At 35.9% G+C, this 16,532-nt stretch overlaps 1 protein-coding gene across 1 annotated transcript in view; it reads right to left on the reverse strand.

Moving 5' to 3' along the window:
• Nucleotides 1-16,532, reverse strand: part of PLXDC2 (plexin domain containing 2) — a 414,157-nt gene that overhangs the window by 48,697 nt on the left and 348,928 nt on the right. The gene's annotated exons all lie outside the window — the stretch shown is intronic.

The following is a 16,532-nucleotide window of genomic DNA, read 5'->3' on the forward strand; positions in this document are numbered from 1 at the left end:
CAAATGAGGTTATAATAAATTACTTAATCCGTCTAGTCTTCGGCTAGTTTATCTCTACCACATGGTCAATAACAATAACCACTCCATAGGGTTGCTGTGAAAATCAAACATTTAATACATAGTAAGTACATAGGAGAGTACCTGGCATGTAATAAGTACTTAATTAATGTAGCTATTATGTTATTGTATTTTATATGAGGCAAATTATACTGTCAGATTCATGACACCATATAAACTATGTTTCTGCCCTGAACATTTGTTACTTTTAAGAGTTTGGCTTCATTCTTAAGTATGCTTGTATTACTGCACTTTGTGCTCTTGGCTATTTTCTCACTTTTAAAAGAGTGTGACAGATTACTTTCACGGGAAAATAGGATTAATTTAAAGGTTGCTTTGGGGAAAATGTGGCAAAAATATCTACTTGAGTCACGAAAGGAAGCCTTGAATGGTTCTTCAAATCTCATATATAATTCCATCCCTCTATCCCTCCTTCCCTTCATCTATCCATCCATCCATCCATTCATCCAAAAAGCATCTGGTTCTATTTCTGGGATTACAAGCAACATGCCAAAGTTCAGTCTCATTTTTTTTGTGTGTGTGAGGATGGGAAAGGAAAGGAAAAGACACTTATGACTTGACCTTGGGCTGTCACTTCCCAAGTGGGCCAGAGACCCAGAACCTGTTGAGGAGGCAGCAGGCAAGGGACAGTCCTTCTCAGGAAGGAAGAGGAGAGCCAGGGACATGTTTCATTCAATAAGAGTTCTCGTCAGTAAAACTATCTTTGACTTGCAGGACATAGGTTGCCAATCTTTAGAGTAAAAAATCGTAATTGCATTTATACCTTGAAATCTACTCATTCCTTTTATTTAGGCATAAATGCTTACTTTCATAATTATTACTTATTTATATTTCTAATAATGGCTACTTATGAAATCTCCCTTTACAAATTCTCCTTTACAGTACTGGTATAGATGTTAAGACACCCTTTCATATCTAATGAAACCTGTACAGAATGTAGTTCGTTACTAGCCAATTAGCATTTTATAACATTTCTGGATGATGATGATTTTAATAAAATAAACAATCTTCATGGATTTTCAAAATATTACTAACCAGTCGACAACATAAATATGTAGGAATCTATGAATGTGCACATGACTTTATGTGTCTTAATTAGAGAAAAACACTTAAGGAGAAATGTAGCAAATTCAATTCCAAGATATTACAGGCTTATCCTGGTGTCCCAAGCCAGTGTTATTTTTAAACGCTTCAGAATAACCATCTAAATGAAGTGGCAAAAATTACACACATATTTCTGGAGAACATATTTTTCTGTTCTCATATTATTTAGCCAAGTTTTCTGCATCTCTATTCTAGCTGGTCTCTCTATTAACAGGTATTATGATGGCATATTAAGGGACATTGAGTCTGGAGGTGAAGTGAACACCCCATTGATGTGCTCTGATATTAAATTCTTTCACTGTTTGGTTTCCAGTTTAATACCACTATTCAATTAAATGGTATAGGTTTTGCACACTTACGGGGACCTGCAAACAGATTGCAGAGAATCCTTTGTGTTAAAAATGATGAGCACCTCAAACGCAAAATTGAAATTTAAAATCTTTAAGCAAGTGCTAGCAATTTCCATATTTGAAGTTTAGTTCATTCACCTCAAGGGCAGACTGCTCAAATAAATTGATTTCGTTCCTTCAGAAAAGACAATAAACAAAGATGTCAACTTTGGCGACATTCATTCCTGGGGCTCGACTGATTGTTCCTGGAAACTGGCAGATAGAAGTGGGTCAAAGAAGACTCTGAACCTGTTTCAGGTACAAACTTCTGAAGCTTGTCAGAGTCCACAGGAGTTGGGGGAATATTCAGAGGTCAGAAGGAATCTAGTCTGAAAACCAAACTCTAATTCTATTCTTAGAAATATCTTATGCTCTTTCATTTATGTCCAAAAGTGAACAAAAGCCAAAGAATTATCCTCACACACGCACAGTATTGCTTAGAGGACAATTCAAATCTTTAGCTTTTTTACCTTTACGTTGTGTCTTCAAATAAGATGAATTAATGATAAAACACAATAAGACATCCTCAAATAGAGTCTCAAGGCCAAAAAAGGAAGTATATAAATATATTTGAAAAGCCTACCAAATCAAGATCTTTTTTCTACTATGTTGTAGACATACTTTAAAACATAAATGAAGCACAGAAAATCAATAGTATCAAAGATAATATACTCTCATCTGAGCCACTGAGTGACCTATCAGTTCTTATGAGTTCCTAACTTCTTAGTACATTATAAAACGCAGATCAATATTTAGACACAGACAGGACTGTTGAGAATTGTCAAAGCTATCAAAGCATTTGCTATCTTTGGGTGAGTTTTACCTACCATGATAGCAAAGATAACAGATTTTTAAAAGGTATTAAGCACACATTGAAAATATTCAGGACCTCATGTAAATGTGTTTAATTTTCTTCATTTCAAGAAAAGCATATGAATTATTGATAAGAGACAAAATGAAAGAAAGAATAAAGTAGAAGAAAGAAGATAGGAGGAAAGAAGGAAAAAAAATTGACCTTCTGTTTCGTCAAAGTGTAGCATTTAATTTTAAACCTCTACGTCTCCTTGCTTTTTCTATGACTGATTTGTTTTTCAGTATTTACATGCATGTAGCATTGATATTCTGTATTTAGAAGTACAATCCTTTAGTATGTTAGAGATTTTAATACATTGCTAAAATGGTCTGTACCCACTTTTAAATCTTGCTGATAATTAAAGTCCAGCAATAAAGTAAAACTAAAATAGAAATACTCCTTGTCTGAAATTTTATTCACTCTAAAGTGTTATTTCTAAATCTAACTCTTCTCTTGGCTTTAAAAAGAAACACTACAGCCCATAAATTCCACAATGTATTAATGTCTTTTGGGGGACCAAGAGGCTTTGGACAAAGTCTTACACAAATTTGTTCAAAATTCATAAATCTTATATGGTTGATGTCAAATGTTCTTTTTTAACACTTCAGAATGAAGTTAAACTATGAAATGCTTAAAATGTTACTGTTCCACTTTTGGATTAAAAACACATGACTTTCCCTGTGGAATATTATTGAACCCATTTATGAGCTAACGAATGTAACAGAAGAAAATCAAGTAAAAATAAAAATTTTAACTAAATTGACTTTTCCTTTGGAAGTTTCCCTTGCAACTGATCTCATTTTGTAGCTCATATAATAAGTCTCATAGCTCTTTTAACTTTCTATAGATATGATATAGACATGATCATGACCTTGGCTTCATTCAGAGTTTCCCCTGGCGTTTTATGTATTTTCTTCTTTTTCATAATTCTCTCAGTTCTTTCATTTTATAACCATGGTGTTCCTATTTTTTGGATGCTCACCAATCTGTCAATATTATTTGGGTATTAGAGGTCCTTGAAACTATTATGCAACCCATACCTAATCCACAATACGAATCACTGTGTCAATACATTCATAATTCACTTTATGACATCTCCATAGGAGGAATTTGGGTAAGTACTGTGAAAAGATATTAAAATGGGTGCACAAAACGCAGCTAAGTGCGTTATGTGTGGTGAGAACAATATCTGGCAGGGCAGCTGACCCAGCTTCTCTTCTGCAGCCTGTGCTACTCCAGGGCAGCTGTGACATTTCATTCAGGGAAACATATAAAACATTCTGGCTTAAAAGAGCTTAGGTTATGACAATCCTTTTTAAACAAGAATCTGTTACCTTTTATCTTAGAAAAATAAAGCTAAATAAAATTTCCGTGAAATCATATTAAAAGAAATGCTTGATTCCATCAAAATGAGGGATTTGGGATAGGAGTCGCCACCCAGCCTGCTTCCAGCCTTGTTCTGTGATTGGTGCTTTTGTGCATGAGTCTGTGTGAGCGTCTAGAAGAGGAGATTTACCATATTTATAGCTACTGTAATACCAAAAATAAATCCTTGTAATAATCCATGATAGTTTTTCATTTCTTATTTATGTGCTTTTTTGTAATAATCAACCTATGTCTCTAATATTTTCAGCAACCAAGATCTTTATAAGATCTAACTTGTAAAGTTTCCCTAACATCAGCTTTCTATATCAAGTTGTCTTGTTTCTTCATTTAAAACTTATTTTTTAATGATAAAATGTATCTCTACTTCTACAAAATAATCCACAGAAATCTTAGTACTTAAATTACCCATAAACATTAAACATATATTAAACACATATATTAAAAATATATTCACAGTTACTATGGAATACCAAAAAATGAGGTTGACAACGTACTTTCAAGATCTGGGGGTACAGAATAGAGGACTCTTCAGGCCATTTAATCCTGTCCATTAGAATGAAGTCAGTTACATTAAAAGAGGTCACTTCTATACAAACATATGAATATCACAATGAATGTTTGCTTCCCTATCAAATCCATCACTTTTTCTGAACATAGAGAAAGAACCTTTTCACCTTGCTCCCATCAGTGTGGAAAGCCGGATGTGTGTCCAAACCACTTAGCTAATATGAACCCTTACTATTGCCACTCCTTTTAATCATGGCTGTGCTACCAAGTCAATATGAGGCCTTCTTGACATTATTCATGGAAATGGGAATCCGTTCTCTCACTGAAGCTTAAGTGCATGCTGGATGAAAGCAAGGATGTCTCAGTGAATAGTTTTTCCAGTGGAAAGATCAAGTTCAATCTCCATGCACCTGCACTGTACACCCCTCTGTAGGAAAACAGGCCACCAAGGTCCTTATGAGTTTAACTGTCTCTTCCCAGAGCCCAGCGGCAGCTGGGACATGGCCATGCTACAAAGAACCTGCAGCCACTATCTGAAAAACAAAAGCCAAGCTGCTGTGATTCAGTAGGCTGTCTAAATAAAATCAACCTTTCTGTGATTATCTATAGGCAACTTCTTCTGAAAACTGCTGAATATTAAACCAATCTCAAGGTCTTTCACACCTGAGTTTATACTTAAAATTAACGAGAACCTTTGTGCTTCCTAAGAAAGCATGGATTAATTTAGTTGCTGGAGACAACAATTTGGCCCTTGTGGGGACCTCAGGATTGAAACTTAGTCCTTGATGCTCTTAACAACCACACAATCCTTTTGTTATTTGTTGTAGTTTGATGTATGGAATCTCCCAGGCAGGACTAGATGAATGTGCTATGTATCTCAAAAAGACAGAATCGGAATCTGGGAAAAAAACATGGGTTACCAGAACTAATAAAATGTGCATGTATAGCAAGAGTAGAAAGAAGACACTGAAACTTTGAGGACCAGTATTGCAGGGTATTTATAGTTTATTGCTTAGCATCAGTACTGCCACAACATGGCTCAGATAATGCCTCTAATGGGGACAGAGTCAGCTAGCCCGCTTGGGAGGAAGGATGCTGTAAAATTGTGTTTGCCACACCTGTCTGCCCCTTAGGTCCTGGAATGTCAAGTTTCCTGGCATCTAAAGTTCCACACTTTGAATGTGGGATAGAATATGGTTACTCCAGCAGGTGAGCACTCGTCTCAGCCTAATCTTTTCCATCAAATCAGTTTTGTAAAATGGTCCCACACCGTGGGTATGCAGCACTCCTATGACTCTTATAGTTGCAAGGGTTTGGGTCTCAAAGTGTTGGGGGATGGGATCAGAGGACCCATAAGGCTTATTCTCACTATGAACTGGCAATTGGCGCTGCTTGTGTTTGCTGAGATCTTGGACCGCTTTAACAGAGGGAGAATGGCAGGCAAATGGCTACATAATGTCCTTGCTTTCATTCAACATGCACTTAAGCTTCAGTGAGAGAAAGGATCCCATTGCTATGAATAATTTCAAGAACGTCTCATGCTGATCTGGTAGTAGAGCCATGATTAAGAGGAGTGCAGGTACTAAGGCTCCACACTAGCTACGTGGTTTGGACACGCATCTGTCTTTCTGCTTTGACAGGTACAGGGTGAAGAGGACTCTTCCTCCGGGTTCAGTGCCACATCTGGAGCAGCCCCTCCCAGGTTGTAGGACAGGATGGCAATGGGGAGCAGCATGTGCTCTCACAGCAGAGTGTTTGGTGGTAGAGCCCAGCTATATCCCTTACAGACATGTGATCCCAGACAGATTACTTAAATCCCGTGCTTCTGATATTTCATGCGTAAGATACTTCATGCGTAAAATGGGATTACAGTACTACTTTCTTCATAGGGTACTCTAAGGATTAATGAGAGAAACATGCAAAGCCCTTAGAAGAGTGCCTGGTGTATAGTAACAGCCCAATAATTGCTAGATAATTTTATCATTATTAGCAATTACATGGGAAGATTCTAAGAATAACTTAAAGCAAAGCATGAATCAAGTAATCAGAGCATTAAATTTTATGCTACTAATTAGAGAAGCTCGTTTGCTAAGGATAAGACTTTTTACTCTCTTTCATTAAGAATTTTAAGAAGCTTGGAAAAATTTCTTCACAAGAATTAAAAAAAACTATCTAGTTTATGAGAAGGGCATCAAAATTTCTCTTTTTTCTTTCTTTTTTTTTTTCACTAAGATAAAATTTGCATCCTTGAAATGCACAGCTCTTAAGTGTACAAATCGATAAATTTTGATAATTTTTATATACCAAAGTAATCATCATCTCCATGCCTTCAGAAAATTCCCTCTCCCCGCAACCACTGTGCTTCTTACTGTAGATTCATTTCATCTCCAAAATATATACACAGCTCATGCAGCACAATATTAAAGAAGCAAACAACCCAATCCAAAAATGGGCAGAAGACCTAAATAGACATTTCTCCAAAGAAGACATACAGACGGCCAAGAAGCACATGAAAAGCTGCTCAGTGCCACTAATTATTAGAGAAATGCAAATCAAGACCACAATGAGGTATCACCTCACACCAGTTAGAATGGGCATCATCAGAAAATCTACAAACAACAAATGCTGGAGAGGGTGTGGAGAAAAGGGAACCCTCTTGCACTGTTGGTGGGAATGTAAATTGATACAGCCACTATGGAGAACAGTATGGAGGTTCCTTAAAAAACTAAAAATAGAATTACCATACGATCCAGCAATCCCACTACTGGGCATATACCCAGAGAAAACCATAATTCAAAAAGACACATGCACCCCAATGTTCATTGTAGCACTATTTACAATAGTCAGGTCATGGAAGCAACCTAAATGCCCATCAACAGATGAATGGATAAAGAAGATGTGGCACATATATACAATGGAATATTACTCAGCCATAAAAAGGAACGAAATTTGGTCATTTATTGAGACGTGGATGGACCTAGAGACTGTCATACAGAGTGAAGTAAGTCACAAAGAGAAAAACGAATATCGTATACTAATGCATGTATGTGGAACCTAGAAAAATGGTACAGATGAACCGGTTTGCAGGGCAGAAGTTGAGACATAGATGTAGAGAACAAATGTATGGACACCAAGGGGGGAAAGTGGTGGGGGTTGCGGGTGGTGGTGTGATGGATTGGGCGACTGGGATTGACATGTATACACTGATGTGTATAAAATTGATGACTAATAAGAACCTGCTGTATAAAAAAATAAAATTAAAAAAAATGGTCTACATCAAAAAAAATTATAACTTCTTCCTGATGTATGACCTTTTTATCATTTGATATGTTCCTCTTTACCTCTGTTGCTACTCCTTCTCTTTAAGTCTACTTAGTCTGATATTTAGTAGCCACTCAACTTTTTCTATGGTTACGTTTGCAGGATATATATTTTTCTATTGTTTTACCTCAAAATCTTTTACCTTAAAATCATTTTACATCTCTTATAAACAGTATATAGTTGGATCTTGTTTTTAAAAAGTCAGTCTGATAATTGATGTTTTTAATTGGAGTGTTTATTCTCTTTATATTTAATATAATTATTGGTATGGCTGAATTTGGTCTGCCATTTTGCTATTTGTTTCCTTTGAATTCATCCATTACGTGGTCAATTTTTTCCTCCTCTCTTGCCTTCTTTAGGTTAAACAAATATTTCTTAGAATTCCATTTAAATTTAGCTCTACACTTAAAATTTTTTTCTTTAGTAGTTGCTGAGCATAATGTTAACACGTGTTAAAATCACTTATGGTTGAAATTTTATCCAGTAAGTTGTTAATTCATTACTGTAACTGAAATAATAACATTTGGTCACAGTAGCTTATAGTACTGTTATGAATTAGTGTTAAATAATTAGCGCCTGTCCTTGTTACCCAAGATACATTTTAAATCTTGCATGGTATTATTTGAACACTGCATAATAAAATTAAAGCAACAATTAGTCTTAATGGAACAGTAAGCCACTGAAAACCTAGCTGTTGAAAATACTAAACTAAATTTACCATCTAATGGATTAAAATACTGTCTTTAAAGCTTTATGCCTTTTAAAAAATAGCATATCTTTTCTCTCACAAAAAAATTTTTTTTTTGCTTGCTTAAACTGGTTCAGCTTACTACATGAGCCATAAGCATTGATTTATGCTCACATGAAAACACTTAGTGTTGATGTCATAAAACGCCAAGGATGGTCACCAAGGTCAGCAGGCTCCAAATACATACTGGCATGCCCTTTATACATTAATAGGAGGCTCCCTCTTCCATTCCCCTCAGAAATGTTTTATGAGTCCTTTCAACTCCTGGACACCGTACTCTGACCTCTCCCACTCACTCTTGCCCCATTGCTTTGTCTCCTATTATACTGAGAAACTAGCAAGCTCAGATGAACTCCCTCAACTTCTCCCTCTCACCTGGCTCATTTCATTAATGTGGACTGACCCGCCCCCACTTGCACATATATCAGTTCTTTCTCAGTCATCTCTCAACTCCTTATTTTCATGTCTTTTTTCTCCTCAACACCTCTAACATGTAAATATGCTCCTAAAATAAAACAACAGAAATCTCTACTTCCCTTCTCACCAAGCTTCTTTTAAGTAGCAGCGTGTCCTGTTTGACTTCAATTTCCTTATTTCCCATCGACTTCTCAGATTCTGTCTGGGGACTGTGCAGCTGTGGACTGTAGAACTGCCAGGTCAAGGTCAACAAATATCAACAAGCTACCTAATCTAATGGTCACTTTTCTGTTTTTTTTTTTTGAACTTGTCTTGTCTGTGGCATTGACATTGTTCTCTACTCCTTCCTTGAAATTTTCTTCTTCTTTGTTTTCTGTGATACCAAACTCTTCTGATTTTCCTGCTGTCTCTTTTACTCTGTTTTCAGTTTCCTTCACAAAATCTCAAATGCTGTGTTCCCTCCTTAGTCCTCTTCTCTTTTCACTTATATATTATTCTTTTGTAATCTCATTCACTCTGATAACTTCAACTATCATTTATATGCTGATGATGCCCAAACTTATATCGTTTGCTTATATTTCTCAAGTGAGTTTCAGATTTGCATAGAAAAATGCCTACTGGACATCTTCATTTGGATGTCCCACAGATACTGCAAAGTCAGTATGCTCAAATTAAATCCTTGCCTCTCCTAAAAACCCGTTCCTCTTCCTGTTTTCCCTCTTAACAGCACCATCATCCACCATATAATTAAACCCAAGTCCTGGGAGCCATTTCAGTCACTTTCCTATCACATAAATCACACATCCAATCAGATATTAGTTATGTAGCTTCTACTCATTAAATATATTTCTCCTGTCCATTCTCTCTCCTTTATTCCCATTATTAACCACTACTTTAGTTTAGCCTCTCACTGTTTCTTCTATGAATTACTAGTATTGTTTCTTAACTAGTTTTCTTGGTCTCAGTCTCACTCCTTTCCCATCTGTTCCCCACGATCCCTCAAGAATGACCTGCTAAACATGGAAAATTTTTCATGACACTCCTTTGTCTAAATGATGTCAATGGCTCCCAGCATCTTCAGGATAAAGTTTAAACTCCCTTGTCTAACATTAAACATTAAAGGCTATGAGCCCTGAAGCCCCTTTCAACCTCACCATCCATCACTACTTGTGTATATCTTTACCCTAACCAAATAAACTGTGGCAACTCTAGAGTTAGCTAAACAGATTTTGATGTTTCATGCTACTGAGCCTCTGTCTTTGCTGATCCCTCTGCTGAAATGTCATTCTTCTGTCCCTTTTCTATACACATCTTAACCACAGTTCAAAACTCGGATCAAGCATCATCTCTTCTGGGAAGCTTTCCCATAATTCCAGCTTTATTTAGGTGCCTTTTCTCTGCCCTCATGGTTTTTCCTTAATCTATCTTTGCACTTTCCACACTATACTTCATTATTGATTTACTACTCTATCTCGTCCCACTAGACTACCTGCTTCCTCAGAGCATGCACAGCCCTTGTTTATCTGTGTATCTCCATCTCCTACTAATGGGCATATCGCATATTAGTTTAAGAAATGTTTCTTGAATAAATCAGATCAAGTCAAGCCAAATCAACACGAAAGTTAATCTAATTTTCTAGTGACATACACGTTATTTTAGTAGCATAAGGCAATTAATCACGATCACTAGGCATTTCATACTAAAAAAAACTATAATAATAACCTTATATATGTTGACTACCCTAGGAAGGGTCACAAGAAATATTGGGTCACACAAAAACTGCTCCTGGGGTCCCTCATAAATCTCAGGTTCCAAATCTAATGGTATATGGAAATCTTTTTCCTCCAACAGGAGATCCCCAAGCCCAGGTTTCTGACAAGAAGAGAGCCGACAGAAAATTATATAGGAGATAAGCACAGAAAGAAAGGTAGGAACTGATCAATGAGAGGATGTAGTAAAACATTCTGCTGATGGCAAATGGAAAGTGTATTTAGAGCTGCTTCTTGGAAGCCATGTGTGTGTATTTCTTGAGAGCTTCTGCTGCATCATTTTGTTCTATCAGCAGCATAAACTCTACAAATCCTAATAAAGGAGAAAATGTATATTCCGATGTGATTTTTCTTTCGCTTTTCCTATCCTGGATAACAATTTTTTTAAAACAATTGGGTTGAACAATGAAATTAAAATTTTTGTGGCTCAAAAATGCCAAAAAAAATTAAGCAATTTCATATGGTTCAACAAAATAAAGAAAATGTAACTTTTACTAAAATAAATAAATTGGTAACTGCTAAAATGGACTAATTTTCACATACTATATAAAAATGAGCTATAACAAACGTAATGCTGCTGGGTCCCTTGCCTCTGCTGAGCAAGACACATTCTCGATGTGTAGACAGGGGTAATTTCTTGTTGCCACCAGTTAAAGTGTTGCTTTAGAGGAGTCATGAGGTAAAGGTAAGGAACAACGGGCGGATTCAGTGTAAGAAATGTCATTCTTATTTGGGGGAATTCTGGCAGAAAGAAATCAAGAATTCACGCAATTCTTGATACGCAGTGTGGTCTGTGAACTGGTGGTTTCTGCATTATCTGAGAATTTGTTAGAAATGCACTGCAAAGATTTGGGCTCCTCCCTGGAACTACTAAAGCAGAAAATGCATTTTAACAAGACTCTCTCTTCCTCCAGTGATTCCGATGCTTTTTAATATTTATGAAGAATTGCATCAGACCACTCGTTCTCAACTGAACTTTACGTGGGAATCACCTGAGGGTTTAAAAAGTATTGATGCCTGGGTCCCAGCTCCCTAGGCTGAGATTTAAGTGGTATGGAGAACAGTCTGAGCACTGGGGTTTTATGAGCCAGAATAATAAAATTAGATGAGGATAACTGGATGATTCCCATGTACATGTAAAGTTGAAAACCACTACTCCGGACAAAATTTTAGGAGAGAAATTCTTAATCCTAGGGAACATTCAAAATAATATTCTGAAATATAAGAAATTTTCACTATTATGGCACATATACACTTTATTACAGAGTTAGTGCTATCATGAAAAGTAGCCAGAGCAAAAGATAAAACCAAATGCCAAGATACTTTACAGTTTTAGAAACAGAAAGTGATAGATATTCAATAGTCTGTCAAAAGGTAATAACAGCTTCCCTTTGCTTACAAGACTGTGATCTATGGGAAAGAAGTAGATGAAAAAAAATAGCAAGGGAAGGTAGGGAAACAAGTGAAAGATATGTTACTTTAATGATTTATGTATTAAAGTCAAAAAATAATTTGACTGAATGATAAATGAAACACTAGACACTTGATCAGTTGCTACAGACTAGGTAAAAAAATACAACCTTAGAGGTAGTCTAGTGAATAAGTCAGAATAATGTTCTAACATTTTATCTTTGGATGAAAAGTCTTATATGTTCAGAAATAGAAATCTAAATACAACAGAATCAGAATTTAGGCCATTCTGTAGTTCATTCAAAGTATTTCTGTATTAGCTCTTTGAAATCAATCCCTTTGCAGATTTGTACCCCAGAATTAACTTAATCATGTTCTGCAAACTGCTTAACGTAGTTATTTCAGCATCCCTTCGATGAAAACCCCAACTTCCAACTCAAGCACGCAGCCTTTCAGAATCCAAGTTTAGTAGACTTCCTAGCAATAAGAAGAAATGACAAACACAGTGCCACCTGCATGACACAACAATTCTGTCTGGAGTGTCAATACTTTAAATATCATTAGCAATTAAGAACTTACATTCAAGTATATTTTTAAAAGAAACAATTTTATCAAAGGAAAGAACCTTCAGAGGAACCAAGAGAGAATGCAGTTTTTGGTACTCTGATACATCTCAGTCAACAAATTTTAAATAATAAAATCAATCACAGGATTTTAGAGCTTGAAATAATTTTAACATCTGCAGTGCAGCAGAATGGTACAACTCAATTTGCTAAATTGAGCTGAATCTGGTTGAAGATTTCATTTCTCAATTAAAAGACTTTGCCATTGATTCAACTTGCAAACCTTTTTCAGCCAGCCCTAAATATAATTTTATCCAGTTTGCATCTTGAAGACATTTACATTTCTATTTAGTTGGTGAGTGTCATTTGGAAGCAACTAATTAAATGCCAAAGAAGGCATTCAATAGCTGTACTGCTAAAATATATAGCTAGGTAATTCCTTAAAAATGCGACTCTTAAAAAAGCTTTTGCCAGAATTTGAAAACCCAAGGAAGGTGTAGTTTTAAGTGCTTGTAACAATTATCCACAGAAATACATATATTTAAAGAATACTTTCTAGGAACCCCTTAATGGAGAATTAAACCTGAATTTCTCGAGAAACATAGAAGGTTGAAAGAATTTAGTGTTTGATCATAAACACAGAGCAGCCCTGTAGTTTGCAGAACACATGCCAGTGCTTCAGACACGACTCAATGACACAGGAGAATGAATGCACTGTTTTTCAAAGAAAGGTTAAAATGGAAACTAATGCATAATTACACGGGAAGAGGAAATTTCATTTCCAAATACTTCTAAGTATAATCAGTTATAGTAGGTGTTAGTAAAACTCCTTACAGCGGCATCTCCCCTGTGAAGCTTCTAAGAGGCCTCAACTGCAAGGGAGCAGCCATGCTCTGAGGCCGCCAAGGACCTGGGATCCACATCCAGACTAAATAAATTCACGTCCCAGCTCTGCCACGTACCAGCCAGGTAAACTTACTTTTCTGTACCCTCGTTTCCTCAGCTATAAAATGGAAATACAAATAGGACCAATTACAGGGGTATTGTGTGAATTAAATGAGTTAATATACGTACAGCATTTGGAACTGTGCTTGGAACATAGGAAAGAGTGTCTTTCATCTTCTTTTCTCTTTTCTTCCCCCCTCCTCCCCCCCTCCTTCTCCTCCTTCATTTCTTCCTCCTACTTCCTCCTCCTCCTCTCCAGTCCTTCACATAAATAAGGGAGCAGAAATGATACTTAATTAGACATCTGTATTACTCGAAACTTAATATTATAAACATGAGAGTAGGAATATTTCAGTTGGAGATAAAATGCTATCTTTATATTAGTTCTGCTGAGTTTTTGTATTCAGCCATTTACCATGGTAAATCAATGCTATATCTTACTAAGGGGACCTGCACTCCTTAGGAATCATTCTCTTTTTTTAGATTTTTTCAGTTTCTTTTCTCCAAACTATTTACAGAGCCTAGAATTTTCACTCGACTCTGAAGGCTAATAAAACCTCTCCAATCAAATGACTAGCTTGAAATTTGCAGAAGCTCCACCTAGACCTAATCTAAATGTAGCAGGAAACACAATGCACAACTGAGATTTATCAAGAGTGATTTAGCAGACTGGAACTCAGTTTGCGTCCTGCGAATGAGAAACCCTGTCGTGTTTCTTTGGTGTCCAGCTGCACAGAAGTATTTTATGTTTTCATATCAAAGATGAAGGAAAATCTCCTGGAAAGTGAATATATAATCATGTCAGCTATGGATTCCACTAAGAAAATCAACTACTTTAACTCAAAGAAATATCCCAGGAAGACTCAGAGCCAAGGTAATCCAATATCTAAAGAAGATGATGTATGGAAAGGCAGAGTCTAGCTACACGATGACTGCTTTGAAAAATGTCACCCTCTTTTCTAGAAAATACAGACCTCTAAATTAAAATGGTTTTAAGAACAGCCAGTTAAATCGAGAAAGAAAATGTGCTGAATTTCTTTGCAATAACACATAGCAATTTATAAAAATGTCTTAGCTTGCATTGAAAAGAATTCTCAATAAATGTGAGAAAACATTTAAATTAGGCATCCTTTTTCATTATTACCTCAATCTTGCAAAAATGTTAAGCTGGAGGGGGGAGGAGGAGAACGATGCTGAATTCTGTTTTCAACAGAATTCGTTTTAATTAACGAACGCAGTTGGATTTAAATTGGCAATCCTTCCTACATCTCCATATTCCATAAAATAAAAAGCAATGACAGCAGGTTATCTTAATAAAGTTGCTGTAAAAAGTAATGTATGATATCCCTTAAGTACTCTTCGACAGGAACATTTGTCTTAACACTGGTCAGGTTGGTCTGCTCTAACTGCACTTTTAGGAAAAGTGCTTTATAAACAAACCTAGCTGTGAAAAGAGTTCCAATATATAGACATGTTTAAGTCTTATTGTGATAGTTTGGAATTCTGATGGGTACCTGATGCATATTAATGATCTAAACATCACCTGAAAATCCAACAGTCAACTTTTCTAGTATGACAGAAAAGAGGAAACGTCCTCCATTTCAATCTTGGAATTTACTTAACTTGATGTCTCAGCATCATAAGATAGTTTTAATGCATTGCGTTAAGAAAATCTTCAAAGTTTTATGATTCCTTGCTGCATTAAACAAAACTAGGGATTTTCCTTGAGATAGTTGGTAATATTCTAGAAAACTATTTTGCAAAATGTATTCCACAAAACATTAAGTCATTGAGATGCTATTTGTAAAAAGTTTTTATGACCAAATAGCAGAGAAATGCCAGGTACTAAATCTTTATTACCATCTTGAAATTTCTTTAGAATCTATGCTCTCTGAAAGCAGGGAATTTGTCTAAACCTTTTTCACTACCATAGCAGCAAGCATGTAACAATCCCTTGCAATTAGCAGGCACTAGGCAGGAATAAATGAATGAATTCACGAACGAACAGTAAAAGTTTTAAACAGTTTTCCAGAAAATAAATCTCTTTCATTTTCTTTCACCCAGAGTATCTCATACCTATTTGATCACATGAATCCTTTGTTCTTTCTGTTAGCATTATGGAATATTTTAGTCATATTAAAGAAAAAAAAAGAAAAGACAGCAGGAGAATAATATAACAAACACACATGTAACCACTACCCATGTTAAGAATTAAATGTAACAAATACAACAGAAGCCTCTGGGTACCCCTCCTCCATTTCATTCATCTCATACTATATACCCTCTCTCAAAATGAGGTAACCCCAACATGAGGACTTAGGTTCACTAACATCCTGCTCTGAGAAATTTTGAACTAGGGGATTGCTAAAGTCCCTTCAAACACCAAGATTTTATTTCTAGCGTGTATATGTGGCAAATGGTCACCTGTTAAGCTATCCACTTACTGCATTAATACAATAATGAATAAGAAATTAATGAAATAAAACACTTTGCTACAGAAGCAAGACAAGGACAAACGATGTAATAATGATATATATGAAGAGGCTAAGCAGCTTCTCTTTTAAGTGGACTGATCTAAAGATACAGATATACATATATAGTAACCTAAGAAAACACAGAAGTAATTGTTACTTGACCTAGACTAATTTAGGAACTATTCTCTACAGTTATAGAGAAAAACATCCCTAACAATGTATATATTGGATTCTGACTTAGGATTTCATCTGGGGCTGCAAAAGTGAAATTGTGTCTAGGTCAGTGTCACAGTGTACCCACGTTTACGTAAGAGATGCTGCTAAGAAGAGGAAACCCCCTTCCTGAGCTGAATAAACAATTACTAATAACACATCTCTTTTATGAAATCCAGCATTCTATGATAGAGCCGCACATATAAATATGAAGTAACATAATTTAATAGGAAAAGAACTATTTTTAAATTTTTAGTCAATGTCTTTCAAAGCCTTGATAGTCACCTGTGCAACTAATAAACCTAGGATGACAGCGACAAGGCACAGCAAGATGTGTGGATAAATTTTCACTTTA

The sequence above is a fragment of the Orcinus orca genome, chromosome 2 (assembly GCF_937001465.1).
Source record: "Orcinus orca chromosome 2, mOrcOrc1.1, whole genome shotgun sequence".
NCBI classification, from domain to species: domain Eukaryota; kingdom Metazoa; phylum Chordata; class Mammalia; order Artiodactyla; family Delphinidae; genus Orcinus; species Orcinus orca.